This window comes from Ovis canadensis, chromosome 21 (assembly GCF_042477335.2).
Source record: "Ovis canadensis isolate MfBH-ARS-UI-01 breed Bighorn chromosome 21, ARS-UI_OviCan_v2, whole genome shotgun sequence".
NCBI lineage: Eukaryota > Metazoa > Chordata > Mammalia > Artiodactyla > Bovidae > Ovis > Ovis canadensis.
The window spans coordinates 54,846,705-54,862,393 of record NC_091265.1 but is presented as its reverse complement, the minus strand read 5'-3'; the positions used below and the strand labels follow the sequence as shown (position 1 = coordinate 54,862,393).

The window sequence follows — 15,689 nt, the reverse complement described above, 5'->3', positions numbered from 1 at the left end:
TGGAGGAAATGATATTCATGTGTGCTGCTGGGTCAGGGCCAAAAACCATGTAAAGCCAATCATAAGACCCCATGTCCCTGCCATGATGGCTGATCTGGGGCTGTACATGTGATCTCAGGTGGGTCATTCAGAGAACACCCTTTAACTCTGACGTCTGCAATCTTCTTTCCTTACCAGGTGACGCCTCTGGGATTTAAAACCCTAGGGCAGGTAGCTTGGACTCCCTCACTAGGTGTAGAAGCCTTAAGGAAGAAAGTTGCTAGGCTAAGCCCATCAAAGAAGTCTGAAGGGGAAGATCAGGAGTGAGAGAGAATTGATGACTTCTGATTTCTTGGGTCTAGTCACTGAGATCTTTGTATTTGCTCTTGTTCTTGTATCCTGGATTCCCAGAATCATTTCAATGAGTCTCCCTTTTCCTTGAAGCAAGTTACAGTTGGGCTCCTAGCAATTTTGATTCAGACTGGGTTCTCGATTCTTCCCGATCTTTGTATACCTCCCAGACATAAACAGAGGCACCCATTTGTTTCAGCACCATTATGAGTGAAATCCTTTATTCTTTACTGAGAATAGAATGTGCAGACCACCAAATACTGTTCTCTAGCATCCTGGGAAGGAGTGTTCAAAGGGCGAGTGAGTGTATGTTAGGAGCAGCCTTATTGATTCCTGAACCACTCTAAGCATTTACACTGCCCCTGCCAGGACAATCCTGTCATTTCCTCGATCAAAGACTGAGAAATACAGCCTCAGGAAGATGTCACCCAGGATCCAAGTCTCTCTAGATGTCCTCATTGTGTTCTCTTTAAAGGCTGTATAGCAGTGGCCTCTAGAATCCTGGGAGATCAGAGACACACACAAGTCAGTATGAGGCCTTACTGGCGAATCCCCCCAATATCCAGACCCAGCATAATTCTTTGTTTTATTTCCTTCTTTTGATAAGTATCAAGGGGTTTTCTCAGCAGCAGGGGATATGAGTTCATCAAAAACCAAAGAGGACCAAGACATGAGGTTGCCATGAGATAGGGTGTGGTGAGTGGAGGACTGGGAGTTGGGGAAACAGAGGAATGAAAAACAACAAAGTCCTACTGTAGAGTGTAAGGAACTATAATCAGTATTCAGTGATAGACCACATGAAAAAGAATAAGAAGAATTATATTTTATGTGCATAACACACTTTTTATGTGTCTCACATTGCAATGCAGCAGAACTTAATGCAACACTGAAGATCAGCCACACTTCAATATAATTTTTTCGAAAAGAACAAGAATGTCCATAGTTCTCCTCTTTCCCTGTTTCCTTCCTTCTGCCTCCTGCTGCTTGTTTTCTCTGTAGAGAAGCTGTTTCTCCTCCTGCGTCCTCACAATCCATACTTTATTTAAAAACTTTATTTTGTATTGGAGTATAGCTGATTTACAATATTCTGAGTTTCAGGTGGACAGGAAAGGGACTCAACCATATGTATCTGTGTATCCTAGTCCCAAAGATAACCCTCCCATCCAGGTTGCCATATAACTGAGCAGAGTTCTCTGTGCTACACAACAAATCATTGTTGGTTATCCATCTTAAATAGAGCAGTGTGAACAACATGTTCTTGAAGACTTAACTCAGGAAATCTGTGAAGCCTCCTTTGGCCCACACTCACCCTCCTTGGCCACTCCAGTCTTGGTTGGGTAATGTACTCTGGTTCCCCATCCCCACTGGTCAGTCCTTAGCCCTCATCATCCTTAGTAAGTCCCCATTGCCTTAGTGCAGACCACCTTGAGATGCCATTTGCATGGAATCCAGGGCAGTTCTGCCTAGAACCAAGCAACCATCCATATGGCTCAATGAGTTTGTGTTTTCAGAATTCCTGAAATTCCCTCTCTTCCTCAAAGCCTTCTTTGAGCTCATCAGCCTGCTTTGAACTCCTGTAGGGAGCTGACATGAAGCCTGCACCCTGTACCGGGGCAGAGGAATCACTATTCACACTTTATTCACCTTAGTATCCAACCTCCCCACAGAGGGGTCGGATACCCCAACTCACAAAGGAGGCACCTGGCCAGAGCAAGGGGAAGATGCAGCCGAGTACTAAGCTGACCATGTAATTTATCATCCAAACCAGAAAAAACTTGAGAAGAGAAGGCAGACTCTTAACTTATGCTGGGACATCACACAGGGACTGTCCCCAGCCATTCTGCTTGTAATGTGGCCTATTTCAGGGACTGCTAGAGCTTACTTCCATGTTAATACAGCTAAGGGTTCAGATTGAACTGAAGCTCTTTGAGGACTGAGGACCTAAGTGTTCCCCTCTCCTTGTGACTCCTACCATTCCAGCATGGTGTGGCATCTCCATATTTATTTCAGGAAGATCAATGTCACAGACGGCCCTTTAATCTCATCTGGTTGGTTTTCTGGCAGGCACTGACCCAGCCAAAGGCCTCATCAGCATCTGCAATGGTGTGAGACGGCCAGTAGAGGACACCCTCCTCCCAACAGCAGCCCGTTGGTTGCTGCAAGCCTCAGGTTGAGAACCACCCCTCAGTATTGTGCCCTCACCTTGAGGATGTACGCTTGTGCTGGCACTGATTAGTTGATGCTGTTAACTGTGAACATAAAAGAGGGCAGCGAATTGACCACAGAACATGAAATGTAGTGCTGTTAGAGAGGGAGAGAGTTTGGCCTACGAGATCTTGTGTGTGGAGACTGGGAGTGACCTTGGGGCATGACCCTTCACCTTGGAAACCCATGGCATGGCACCGATGAGCTTCTGTATGTTATTGACCAGTCTTCTAGGCCTTCAATCAGTGCTGTTCTGGTGTCCACAAGGGCCTTTCAGCATCCAGAACAAGCAATAACCTTTATTTTCATGGAGATGCTGAGAGATAGTGGAAGAAAGCGGGCATCAAGGTCACTCTGAGTCTCTCCAGAGCTGCCCCCTTCCTGACTGTCTCCTAAACAGCCCTTTGTCTCTTGCCCTCTTTTCCTTTGCTCTAGACACAGCACCTTTCTTGACATCCTCGAATGCAGTACTTGAATACACCAGGAACTTCTGCACCTTGACCCAGGCTGGTCATCCTTCCTAGAAGACTCCACTCCACTTTGACTAGCAAATTTCATCTCATCTTCCAGATTCCACCTTAATTGTATCGTTTTCAGGAAGTCTTTCCCCCAGTGTTTATCAGTCTCCTGTTTTGGTCACTCTCTGTAGAGCCTCATGTCTACTGCTGCTGCTGCTAACTCACTTCATTTGTGTCTGAGTCTGTGTGACCCCATAAACAGCAGCCCACCAGGCTCCACCATCCCTGAAATTTTCCAGGCAAGAGTACTGGAGTAGGTTTCCATTGCCTTCCCCTCCTCACATCTAGCATGTACCAAAGTCACAATTCACTATGTGGGTGAGTCACTTCATGTACATCTGCCTTCTTACATGTGAGTCTGAGTTTTATTCTCATTGTCTCCCTAAAGTCCCTGGCACAGAGTGGATGCCCAATGCTTGTCTGTTCAGTGAGTGAATGAAGACTGAGAAAAAAATGAGAAACATCCAGATGGCTATATCTGGTGGGGAACAAATAACGGGTCGCACACAGAGTGAAGATGGAGATTCACAGGGGCAGGAGATTCTCATAGTAGGGGGAGAGAGGGGCTCCTCTGGGAGAGGGTGTCTCCCAGCACTGCTCCTACAACCAGCTCAAGCACTGAGACCCTGGCCAGGAAATATGTAACTAGCACACAGAAACTCCAAAGGACAGATCAGCTTTTGTCTGAGGATCTCACACAGAAGCCTATCAATTATGCCTATTGTCCTCAGGTCACTCCTGGATCCCACCTTCCTGATTCTCTGTTATAGCCCCACCACTGTGTGCCCAGGTAAGTGGGATGTCTTTTTTATTAGCGACTGCATCCAACCTCTCTCCACTACTGGGTAGCTGCTCACTAAGGAGACCAGTTTTCCCCATTTGCTCAGAACTTTCCCTGTTCTTAAACACACATTTATCTGTAATGAGAACTTCCTATGTTCTAGGTAGCCCTGGACTGTTGGTCATTTTATCATATCTCTGTTCAGGCTGGTGAAATTCTCCCTGATCCTCTGTTCACCACAATGTAGAGTCCTCTAACCATGCTCCCCACCTCAAAGGGCAGTGGATGCAGCTCTCTTCCAGGTGCACAGACCTCTCTGGACCCTTTTAGGACCCTGGTCAGAGCCATGCTCCGAAGGCCTGGGGATTATGAACCCATGAGTCATTTGTGTATCTGTGTGCTTGTGAGTTTGTTTGTATATGTGTTTGCATGTGTCTCTGTGAGTGCTTGTGTGTCTCTGACTAGCTATGCATGTTTATATATGTCTCTGTGTATGTTTATATGTGTCTGCTTGTGTGTTTCCATGTGTCTGTGTATCTGTCTGTCATTGTGGGTGGTGTATATGTCTGTGTGACTGTGTGTCTGAGAATGCATTTGTGTGTGTCTGCCTGTGTCCATGTATAGTAGTGGGAGCATCACTTCAGCAGACTCTCAGAGGGAGAGGCTTACCTACCAGTCCGTGTGTACACTCCAGTCTCCTGCTTGGATAAATGGTACCCAATTGAGCTCTCCCTTGTAGTAGCGGTGGTCCACCCCACCAAACATCACCACACTGCCCTCCCACTTGTCTCTGTAGATAGAAGTGAGGGGGGGATCCTTGGAGGACAGTAACAACAGCACTGTCTGAGAGCTGTGCTTGTACACCCATCAAGGAATCGCGTCTAGGAGCGATTGAGATCCAGACTGAGGTCTGTTACTGGCTAATGAATGGCACAGAGGTGGTTAGAAGCTGGAGCACTTGGCTGGGCTCCATCACATATGTCTTCTGAAGACGCCCTGGACTTCCAGCAACCTGAGTGCTCAGACACCCTCAGAGGAGAGGGTGCTGAAGCGTTTGGCTTTCCCCTTGTCCACCTTGTCATTTTTCAGGAAAATCAAGGCCTGGGAGTTCTAAGGGTGTGGATTCAGGTCACCAAGATTTGGCTCCACTGGCCTGTGACCTCTACTATCCAAAGGGCCCCACACTTAGAAGGGACCCCACCCCTGCTCTCCCTGTCTTGAAATGCCTAATATTTCTTGAACAAGGCTGCCACAGTTTTTTGTCCCACTCTTTCATTTTTCACTGGAATCTACAAATTGGGTAACTGGACCTGGGCTCCCAGTGAAATGCTAATGTGGAAGGAAAGATATCCACCAGGGTTCTCCTTCCTTCCTTATCAAATTCATAAGCAAATCCTAATGCTTTTATTCAACATGCTTTCTGTTGCCTTCCATTAGCCTTCCTCCTCACTCAACTGCATAGACCTATTTACTGATTCTGAGCCCAGGAGCAGGGTGTGTTCCAATAAAACGTTATTTATAAAAGCCTGTGGTGAAGCCAGATAGGGCCCTGGGGCAATAGTTACCTTGGGTTAGATTATCTCTCAGGATACTTCTTTATCAAGTGTTCTATAATTTTTGTGCAACTGAAATCATCTTACAGCTAATTTGGAGAAAGGGATTGTCTATCTCAGACATACTTGCTCAAGTAGAAGGCAAAAATAGGTTCAGAAATGGCACCTTCATTCATCAGGTTGTCAAAACTGGGGAGGGCTCCAGTGAAGGATATTTTTGGATAGTTCAAGCTCAAGACACCATCAAAAGGTATACCCTCAATCCCGGATTTTGCCAGGCTTATACAGAACTGCTGGTCAGTACTTACAAGGTCACCAATCTGTGGGAGAGAACAATGTTCCCACTTACATATATGTGAAGTGGCCTAGGACTGGGCTGGTGTGCATTGCCATTAGATCCTCAGAGAAGAAATGAAGCTGGGCTCTGTCTTCGGTGGCCCACAGATGGTTAGACAAAGCTGGGGGGCAGGGGGGGGGAATTTGGGTTCCACTTGAGAGACGCTGTGTATTTTAAAACACCTGTCTATGTGAAAAACATCACCTGAGTGAGTCAAATTGGCCTCCTGGCTTCTGTACAGGTGTGGCAGCCAAGTCAGTCCAGGACCCATTGGCACAACCTTATGGACAAAATGAGTCAAGAGCAAGATAGTCTTCTCTTTGGCATCACTGTGACCTAATGACAAGAATGGACTGCACTCTCTGTAATGTACTGTGGATTCTGCATTTGTCCAGGACTACAGAAGCCGAAAACACAATCTTGCTTGCAGGGTTCTATGAAATTACTGCCTGGGGAATTCACCTTTGGGGATATGTGTGTATTTGTGTGAGTGTGTATGAGAGAGAAAGTGAGAGAGCAGAACTACTCAAATAATTTTAGGGAGGCAGGCTCATTCATCAGGCCCGTTGACTTCTCAGGCCTCCAGTTTCCCACTATGGATATCTGAAGCCCTTGACTGCCCCCAGGGTCCTCAGATCAGTTTTATTCTGTCCCCAAACACCCCACAGAAACTTCAGTTCTGAAAAGCCAGCCTAACTCCACCTTTTACCACCTGTGTGCCCTCAGCAAATCCCTTGCTGTCTGCACCTCAGTTTCCTCATATGTCTCATGAGCTAATCAGAGTAACTGCTGTGTTGGGTTGTTGCAGAATTAAACCAGTTATCACCTGAAAGTGCCTGGAACAGTCTGTGAATATAAAAGTGGTGCTTTTTTCCCTTCTTCTCACTCCCAGAAAAATGATCCCTGAACTGCTCATGGGCAGAGGAGGTGCAAGTCCAAACCTCAAGCCACTTTCTGGGTTAGCTAATCTGTTTGCTCGTGTGTCACCACAGGCACTGTCTCCCCAGATACAGGATCCTATGGATAAGATGGCCAATATCTATGGGAGTTAGGCTAGGAAAGATCCTGCTGGATGGTCCTGCATCTTTTTTGCAAGCAGGGGTCACTCCATAGCCAGTCCTGATTCAGCGTATGTTACCCGAACTGTGTTATAAACAAGAAGTCCTTTCACCCTTCCAGTAATGTACTTGATGCTGAAGATCTTTTGGGTAGGCCGGAAGGTTGAAGAATAAAGATGTCTGAACATAACCTTTCTAGCTGCAGACACAACAGATGAGTGTCATTACGTGCCAAGAGTGGAAACAGGGTGGCAGGGCAAGTGAAGGATGGTCCGGTATGGGGTGTCTGTACTCACAATAGGCTAGACTTTGGCAAAAGACCGAGGGCACCCACAAGTCAGATGAGCCTGTGTCAAAGACAACCTGGAATTCCTGAGGCTGTGTTTCAATGGTGATGTTACCTATGTAGAGCATCTACAGTGAAAAGAAGGGAGTGGGTTAGTGCAGAACTGACTACCCTCTGTTCCCACACTGATGTCTCCCTCTGGGTGTCACATATGTCTTGACATCACTTTCTAACCACCATGCAGCTCACAGACTTTGGTCACAGAGGTTTCTGCATTTGATATATTATTCCTGTGCTACATTGTATGCAGGATATTGATTCTAAGACCAGGCATTGAAGTGGTACCTCCTGCACTGGAAGTACAGAGACATAATCACTGGGCCTCCAGGACTGCTGGACACCCACGGAAGTTCTGGTGCCTTCATTTGAGAAGCTCTGTAGTCTCTTCCAGAGAAGGCAATGGCACCCCACTCCTTTACTCTTGCCTGGAAAATCCCATGGATGGAGGAACCTGGTGGGCTGCAGTCCATGGGGATGTTAGGAGTCAGAAACGACTGAGCAACTTCAGTTTCACTTTTCACTTTCATGCATTGGAGAAGGAAATGGAAACACACTCCAGTGTTCTTGCCTGGAGAATTCCAGGGAATGGGGGTGGGGGGGGCCTGGTGGGCTGCTGTCTCTAGGGTCACACAGAATCGGACATGACTGAAGAGACTTAGCAGCAGCACCAGCAGCAGTAGCAGCAGTCTCTTCAGTCCCAGCCTCAGCACCCCTTTCTCCAGGAGGTCTTTCTGGATCAACCCCAGGCACTCCCTCTATCAGACCACATCCAAGCAACTCCACACAGGTAACCCTTTCACTCGACATGTATTTACCCTTTGCCTATCTCTCAGGCTGGCATGGGCATTCCTGAAGACAAAATAAGCCCTTTATCTAATCTAAAAAGAGTAACCACAGTGTAAGATTCTTATGGCCTTACACGGTATACAGGTTCAGTAACTTTTTACTGCTGTGGTTCTTGCATCTGTGCAAACTGAATTCCTCTGCCTGGGGAGTCACAGTTGCTTGGCAGTTGGTTCTACCTTTTGATCAGTGATGGCTCACTGTTCATCTGTAACTGAGTGGCTCACCTGTTCCTAAGGAACAATAGCCCTCAAAGTAATGATGCGTCTTTGACACAGAAATGGATGTTTACTTGCCACCTGGTAATTGCCCAGCACAGTCACCAAGACCAACAGTTGAGGATGATAGTGCCTTCTCCTCTGGGTGGGGTCCCTGTTTTCCAGTGCGTCTGCCTCCTGCAGGAACCCCAAACCAACATCCCACCAGGCACCTCCAGAAGAGCCCCAGTGCTAGGCTAGAGCACCAGGGGGCGCTGTGGAGCACCATCCTCCCAAAATACATCCATGATGTTTCTCAGCGGGTGAGTAGTTAGATTTGAGCCACGAGAGGACATCTGGGACAGTCTGTAAGCACGTTCCTTCAGGAAATTTTTCAGCATGTTTCTTCCACTGAGGGCATTTCTCATGGTCTTCATTCTCCCTAGAGGTATTCTTTCACCGAGCATTTGACAAAGAAAACAAAGAAGATGCTACAACAAGCTGTCAGTGTTAAGGTATAACTTTCATTGTAATGGCCCTGTGTATTTTCTAATCATTTTTATGAGGCACATTATTATCAGAATTTTATGCATATACCATGGCAAAAACATCAATTTTAATGCAAGTTCTCTTCTGCAATCTTGGATAAGCCATATGACCATGTGGTGTCTCAGTCTCCCCTTCGGTGAAATGGTGGAATGTAACAATACAAATCCTCCAAATAGAATATCTTGGGGATAAGTGAAGTGATAGATATAAGGTACCTGATAAATAGAAAGTCTCAACATGACATCCATTAGCACTGTTGTTGCCATCCTTTTCAAAGAACACTATCCTTTTCAAAGAACCTCAAGGAAGGAGGTAGAAGAGGGATTCTTTTACAAGGGAGCAATAAGTTGACTATGGTCACACTGCTTGTCAGATAGAAACAGTGTATATAAAACAGTGTATCTTTATCCACTTTGAAAGAGAAGTGAGAGTTGAAAACAGAATCCAAGTTTTAGGGAACAAGTAAGGGAAATTCAGAGGCTTGAGAAGGAAGAAAGAGTCAAATGAAAAATTAAAAGAAAACAACAGAGAGAAATACACTCCCAGTGACCTCCAAAGAGATGGAGAGATAAATGACAGTGAGACAGAGATGCAGACATAGACATATACACACTGAGGTAGACCAGGAAAAAAGAGGACATGTTGAAAATAATGTAGAAAAGTGCTATTCTACAGGACCACATCGACATCAACATAAGCTGTGCACTGAACAGTTGCAAGGATTTGCACTTTCAATAGGTCATGACATGACGGGACCCCAAGATCTGTGCAACCCAAATCTGCACCAAGACCTTGGGATCCACAGTTCCTACAGCAAGTTACTTGACAAAAGATAGAGTTGAACTTTTAGACTCTTAGGGAAATATTCCATTCCCTTCTAAACCTGATGGGTGGAAGAATAGTCAGATGAAAAGAAATCCAAGAAAGGAATATGATGTGACTTACAGTCGCCATACTTTCTTGACTATGAACTCTGAGAAAGCCACCAGCCTGAGGAGCACAAGCCACTTTATGTTTCTTTCCTTCTCCAAGTACTCAGGTAAGTTTGGGTTCTTAGCATGTAATGCTGACTAGGAGCCGCTAGTTATATATGCTCTGACCTACCCTAGTTTTCTACTTTAGGCCAATAAAAGATTGGAAAAAAAACACAAAGCTCTTGATAAAAACATTACCTTCATCAATGTCCTTGGCGAGTGTCCTTTGAAGCTTTTCAGAATACAGAGAATTGAACTGTAATATCTTCTTTGAAGCTTGGCTGGAAAATCAAACTGATCTCCATGAACATCTAAGAAGACGGAGAACCTTGCCTACTTGGAGAAAAAAATACTAAAACATCATGAAATAGATACTAGGGGCCATGCTCGACACTCGTGGTTTCATGTAATTTTTCTAGAGACTTCATGAGATATTCATTCCTGTTTTTCATTGGAGAGGAGACTGCTAGGAGGATAAGTTGTCAAATGGCAATCTGAAGACTTCAGGAACAGGCCAGGGACATAAAACTGGCTTTAGGTAGTGGGTCTAATGGCAGACATCAGGGGCACCTATGATACCAGGCTGCATCAAAGATTTACGGCAGAGCAGTACTTCAATTACATGGTTTCAATATTGGAAGAAATCTCATATGCATCCACAAGATATTATATATCATTCAACAAACTTACAAGGAAGAACTGTGTGCTTGGTTGTGGGTTAAAATCTTCAAAGTTAAAGCTGATCATGTCAAAAGTAGTCTTTATCTTAAGAGAGCTAGCAGTCTAGTTCTCACAAACTAATGGCCCCAGGAGGCAGGAAATATGATACTAGGACCAGGTGGCCATGTTCAAATCTGGGCAGCACAGGCCTTACCACTGGGAGCAGCCTTTCCTCTACTTCACACATGCTGGAAAGCAGGCCGGTTGGCCATGTTTTCAAGAGAATCAGAAGTTTAGATATTTATGCACAATCTACTGATTTTAATGTTAGCAACAGTTTCCCTCCCCCCCCCCCAAAAAAAAATTGGGAATGAAAGCTCCACTGGGATGTGCTGAAATCAGCCTTCAGTCACTGCAGGTTTTTGTTTCTGGCCTAGAGTTGGGACTGCTGCGGGGACAGAGAGGAATTTAATTCATGTTGGTTGATTTTAAAAGAGACTGAATGCATACTAAACATGCTGACTTATTGGAAAAGACCCTGATATTAGGAAAGATTAAAGGCATGAAGAGAAATAGAAGACAGAGGATGAGACGTGTGGATGGCATCACCAAGTTGATGGGATATGAGACTGAGCAAGCTCTGGGAGTTGGAGATGGGTAGGGAAGCCTGGCATGATGCAGTCTATGGCATTGTAAAGAGATGGACACAACTGAAGGACCGAACTGAACTGTACAAATTGAGAGCAAAGACTAATCTAATTGTGTCAAGTTGTTGACTAGCTACCTACAACAACACATTACTTAAGTGGCTTTAAAATTCAGACTTAAGATTCTATATTCAGAGTGGAATATCTTCTAAGGAAAAACAAAAATACTGCCCATCAAAAACAAAACAATGGCCATTTCTGAGCCTGTTTTTGCCTTCTACTTGAGTAAGTAAGTCTGAAATAGACAATCCTCTTCTCCAAATATGCTGTACAATGTTTTCAGGGGCACAAAAATTATAGAACACTTGATAAAGAAGTACCCTGAGAGATAATCTAACCCAGGATAACTATGGCCTCAGGGCCCAACTAGCTTCACCCCTGGCTTTTATAAATAATATTTTATTGGACTACAACCCTACTCCTGTGCTTAAGACCAGTAACATGCTCTAGGGTGATGAGTGAGGAGGAACACTAAAGGAAGGCAACAGAAAACAAGTTGCAGGAAAAGGCATTGAGATTTGCTTATGAATTTGATAAGGAAGGAAGGAGAAGGATGGTGGATATCTTTCCTTCCTCGTTAGCATTCCACTGGGAGCCCAGGACCAGTTACCAAATTTGTAGGAGCCAGTGAAAAATGAAAATGTGGGACACAAAAATGCGGGATTCCTTGCTCAAGAAATGTTAGGCATTTCGAGACAGGGAGAGCAGAGGTGGGGTCCCTTCTGAGTGTGGGGCCCTGTGGACAGTAGAGGTCACAGGCCAGTGGTGCCAACTCTGGGTGAACTGAACCCACACCCTTAGAACTCCCAGGCCTTGATTTTCCTGAAAAATGACAAAGGTGGACAATGGGAAACCAAAAACACTTCAGCACCATGTCTTCTGAGGGTGGCTGAGCACTCAGGTCGCTGGAAGTCCAGGGTGCCTTCAGAAGAAAAAGTGGGTGGAGCCCAGCCAAGTGATTCAGCTTCTAACCTCCTCTGTACCACTCACTAGCCAGTAACAGACCTCAGTCTGTATCTCAGTCTCTCCTAGACACTATTTCTGCATTTGTACATTGGGACCTTATTAGGGCCTTGATGAGTGGACAAGCACAGCTCTCAGACAGTGCTGTTGTTACTGTCCTACAAAGATCACCCCCACACTTCTCTCTACAGAGACGAGCAGGAAGGCAGTGTGGTGATGTTTGGTGGGGTGGACCACCGCTACTACAAGGGAGAGCTCAACTGGATACCATTGATCAAAGCAAACGAGTGGATTGTACATATGGACCGGTAAGCCTCTCCCTCTGAGGGACAGCCCAAGTGATGCTCCACTCTACATTGACACAGGCAGACACACACAAATGCATTCTCAGACACACAGTCACACAGACATATACACCACCTTCAACGACACAGACAGACACACAGGGAAATGGAAACACACAAGCAGACACATATAAACCTACACAGGGACACATAAAAGCATGCATAGCTAATCAGAGACACACAAGCACACACAGAGACACATACAAACACACATACAAACAAACACACAACACATAGATACACAAAGAATCCATGGGTTCATAATCCCCATGCCTTCAGAGCAAGGCTCTGGCAAGGGTTCTAAAGGGTCCAGAGAGGTCTGTGCCGCTGGGAGAGGGCTGTACCCACTGCCCTTAGAGGTGGGGAGCATGGTTAGAGGACTCTACAGTGTGGTGAACAGAGGAATCAGGGAGAATATCTCCAGCCTGAACAGAGTTATGATAAGATGACCAACTGTCCAGGGCTACCTAAGACATAGGAAGTTCTCAGGGACAGCCCTGAGGAAATGGGGAAAACTGGTCTTAGGGAGCAGCTACCCAACAGTGGAGAGAGGTTGGCTGCAGTCTTAAGATGTGAAACCAACTAATAAAAAGGACACCCCATGTTCTTTGGCACACAGTGGGACAAGGGCTATAACAGAGAATCAGGAAGGTGGGATCCAGGAGTGACCTGAGGACAAGAAGCATAATTGATAGGATTCTGTGTGATACCCTCAAACAAAAGCTGACCTATCTTTTGGAGTTTCTGTGGCTAGTCATGTATTTCCTGGCCAAGGTCTCAAGTTCTGAACTGGTTGTAGGAGCAGTGCTGGGAGACAACCTGTCACATAGGATCCCCTCTCTCCCGCTACTATGAGAATCTGCCACCCCCGTGAATCTCTACCTTCACTCTGTATGTTACCCAGTATTTGTTCCCCATCAGATAGAGCTCTCTGCATGTTTCTTATTATTTTCTCAGTCTTCATTCATTCGCTGAACAGACAAGCATTGAGAGTCGGCTGTGTGCCAGGCACTTTACCGAGTCAAGGAGAATAAAACTCACTCTCACATCTAAGAAGGCGGATGTACATGAAGTGACTTGCCCACATAGTGAATTGTGACTTTGGTTCATGCTAGACATAAGGAGGAGAAGGCAATGGCAACTCACGCCAGTACTTTGCCTGGCAAATCCCAGGGATTGCGGAGCCTGATGGGCTGCATTCTATGAGGTCCCACAGAGTTGGACTTGAGTGAAGTGAATTAGCAGCAGCAGCAGCAGCAGTAGCAGACGTGAGGAAGGGTCTATGGAAAGTGACCAAGATAGGAGACCGATAAACACCGGAAGAAAGACTTCCTGAAAACAATACAATTAAGGTAGAATCTGGAAAATGAGAAGAAATTTGCTAGTCAAAGGGGAGGGGGCTTCTCTAGGAAGGAAGACCAGCTTGTGTCAAGGTACAAAAGATCCTAATGTATTCAAGTACTGCATTTGAGGATGTCAAGAAAGGAGCCGTGTCAGAGTAAAGGAAAAGAGGGTAACAGATGAAGGACTGTTAATGAGACGGTTGGGGAGAGGGCAACTCTGGGTAGTCTCAGAGTGACCTTGATGTCCCTTTTCTTCCACTGTCTCTCAGCATCTCCATGAAAAGAAAGCTTATTGCTTGTTTTGGCGGATGCAATGCCCTTGTGGACACCGGGTCATCAGAAATCGTAGGCCCAAGTACACTGATCAAAAACATCTTGCAGCTTATCGGTGCCCCAGGGTCACTCCCAGTCTCCACACACAAGACGCCTCTCCAGGGCCAACCGCTCTCCCTCTCTCTCTAACAGCACTACATTTCATGTTCTGCAGTCAATAGCCTACCCTCTATTATCTTCACCATCAAAAGCAACAACTACCGAGTGCCAGGTCAAGCCTACTGAGGAGGAGACAGTACTGAGGAGACAGTACTGAGGGTTGGTTCTCACACTGGAGCTTTCAGGAACCCCTGGGCTGCGGCTGGGAGGAGCGCGCCCTCTGGAGGCCATGCCACACAATTGCAGATGCTGCTGAGCCCTGTGGCTGGGCCAGTGCCTCCCACAAAACCAATCACTTGAGAAGTAAGGGCTGTGTGGGACACTGATCTTCCTGAAATAAATATGGAGATGGCACGCCATATGGCATGGTGGGAGTCACAAGGAGAGGGGAACACTAAGGTCGTCAGTCCTCAAATAGTTTTAATTCAATCTGAACCTGTAGGTGTACAACATGAAATTCAGCTCTAGCAGTCCCTGAAATAGGCCATGTTACAAGGAGAATGGCTGGGGACAGTCTCATTGTGATGTCCCAGAATAAGTTAACAGTCTCTGTTCCCTTTTCAAGCTTTTCCTGGTTTGGATGATAAATTACATGATCAGCCTAGTTCTCAGCTGCATCTTCTCATTGCTCCGGCCAGATGCCTCCTTTGTTAGTTGAAGTACCAGACCCCTCTGTGGGGAGGTTGGATACTAAGGTGAATAAAGGGTGCACAGTGACTGCTCAGTCCCAGCACAGGATGGAGGCTTCATGTCATCTCCCTGCGAGAGTTCAGAGCTGGCTGATGGCCTCAGAGAAGGCTTTGAGGAAGAGAGGGAATTTCAGGAATTCTAAAACCACAAACGCATTGAGCCATATGGATGGTTGCTTGGTTCTAGGCAAAACTGCACTGGATTCCATGAAAATGGCATCTCAAGGTGCTCTGCACTGGGGCACTGGAGACTTATGAGGGGTGATGAGGGCTATGGATTGACGAGTGGGGATGGGGAACCAGAGTACGTTACCCAACCAAGCCTGGAGTGGCCAAAGAGGGTGAGTGTGGGACGAAGGAGGCTTCTCAGAGTTCCTGAGTTAAGTCTTCAAGAACGTGTTGTGGGCACTGCTCTATTTAAGATGGATAACCAACATCGAGTTACTGTGTAGCTCAGGGAACTCTGCTCAGTTATATGACAGACTGGATAGGAAGGGTATCCTGGGGACAAGGATACCTGGATACATATGGTTGAGTTCCTTTACTGTCCACCTGAAACTCAGAATATTGTTAATCAGCTATACTCTAATACAAAAAACGTTTTTTAAAAAAAAGTATGCATTGTTGGGATGCAAGAGGAGAACCAGCATTCTCTGCAGAGACAACAAGGAGTAGGAGTCAGAAGAAAAGAAAAAGGGAGTGAGGGGAAATTTGGACACAATTTTTATTTTCTAAAAATTTATACTGAAGTATGGTTAATCTTCAGTGTTGTAAGTTCTGCACACAACAATGTGACTCAGTATACACATAAAAATACATTTTTTCTTAATCTTTTTCATGTGGTTTATCACTGAATATTG

General features: G+C 45.7%; 1 pseudogene; it reads right to left on the bottom strand.

Annotated features, from left to right (window-relative positions):
- Positions 1-681: 681 nt before the first annotated feature.
- LOC138426649 (pregnancy-associated glycoprotein 1-like) lies at positions 682-9,895 on the bottom strand (annotated as a pseudogene).
- Between the last annotated feature and the right edge of the window lie 5,794 nt (positions 9,896-15,689).